This window comes from Ochotona curzoniae, unplaced genomic scaffold (assembly GCF_017591425.1).
Source record: "Ochotona curzoniae isolate NIBS_2020 unplaced genomic scaffold, NIBS_Ocur_1.0 scaffold_1037, whole genome shotgun sequence".
NCBI lineage: Eukaryota > Metazoa > Chordata > Mammalia > Lagomorpha > Ochotonidae > Ochotona > Ochotona curzoniae.
The window spans coordinates 29876928-29878602 of record NW_024467083.1 but is presented as its reverse complement, the minus strand read 5'-3'; positions in this window follow the sequence as shown (position 1 = coordinate 29878602).

Here is a 1675-nt window from a genome sequence, read left to right as displayed (position 1 = left end):
CGCAGCACACGATAAGGCGCCCCTAGGAGGATGCAAGCAGCGAAAGCGACTGCGCATGCGCCAGGCAGGGCCTTCCAGGGCTCAAGGCAGGAGCAGCAGGCCGAGCAAAGTGGGCGTGGCCAGGAGGGCAGCACGAAGCCACGCCCCCTTGAAGCCACGCCCACCGGCGGCATTGGCACGCTGCGTCTATCGCTTAAAAGCACAATCGATACTATTTTTCCCCTCAATTTCACTGGAGTTTCTGAAAATTACATAACTTGTAGAAATTGTATAGGGTATCTAATGGAAAGATGTTAAGTTATAACAACAAACGCAAGGTCTGGGTGCGACAGCCTAGTCCTCGCCTTGCGCACCAGAATCTCACAGAGGCGTCAGTTCACCTCCCAGCTAGTCCACTGCCCATCTAGCTCCCTGCTTGTGGCATGGGAAAGCAGTCCAGGACGGCCCAAAACCTTCGGACCCAGCACCCGCGTTACAGAGAGGAGAGACAGAAAGATCTTCCATTTGCTGGTTCAATTCCCAGGTAGCTGCAAGGACCAGAGCTGATCTGATCCGAAACCAGGAGCCTGGAGCTTCTTGTGGGTCTCCCACACGGGTGCAGGGTCCCAAGGCTTTGGGCTGTTCTCAACTGCTTTCCCAGGCCACAAACAGGGAGCGAGATGGGAAGCTGGGCTGCTGGGATTAGAGCCAGCGCCATATGGGAACTTGGCACATCCAAGGCAAAGACTTTAGCCTCTACGCTGCTACACTGAGCCCCAGAATAAATACATCTTAAAAAAATAATAACAAACACAAGACTAACTTTTTGTTCTTCTATCATTCTTTCGCTCTTTTAGGTTAAGATTAGTTTTCTAGTCCATAATATTTGCTTTTTGTTTTGTTTTCAATTAACGTATATGTTTTTTTTTAACGTGTACATTTGAAACTAGAAGAAAAAAATGTCTTTTTGATAGCTACATAATATTTCATAGCATGGTTTAAACATATCTAGAAATTTAGGTGATTTTCACTTTTTAGTCAAATATTTCAAATAATACAATATATTTCAAATAACACATAATGAAAGTTGACATTCTCGGGCAGGTTCTGATTAAGAAACCCATGTCCTGACCTGCCCAAGCAACTGTAACTGCTGGAGTCCAGCTCCAGCTGAGTTCGGAACTCGAGAAGGGTGCGTGGATGAGGCGCAAAGAGAGAGAGACAGACAGACCACTAGGATTTCATGATCATTGTGGACAATGCGAGAAAGCTGTCTGCTTTCTTTATACAAAATCAGTCTAAACTCTGGGTCAGACTCTACGTCATGGTCAAGTGGGTGTTTCTAAAGATAACTCTGCCATTTGTTTCACCTTAAGCCAGGATGTTATCCATCCTGGCACCGTGTTTGGGAAAAAGTTCTCAATAGATGGCGCATATCAATCAGTAACACATTTCTACCACAATCCTCATTCTTGATTCCTTCTGTGAAAGCGGGACCTAAAGATCAAAGAAAGAGGGAAGGAATAGATTCCCACTTACACCTGGGGACAGAACACCCTTGATTAGCATATGGTCAATGAGGGGGGGAAAACCCTAAGCATAAGTTCCCACTATGCCTGGGGACAGCAAGAATAAAAGGCCCTTTGGCTAAAACGGTATCAGCAACATCAACTTCCAAGCTCATATTGGTAGTAAA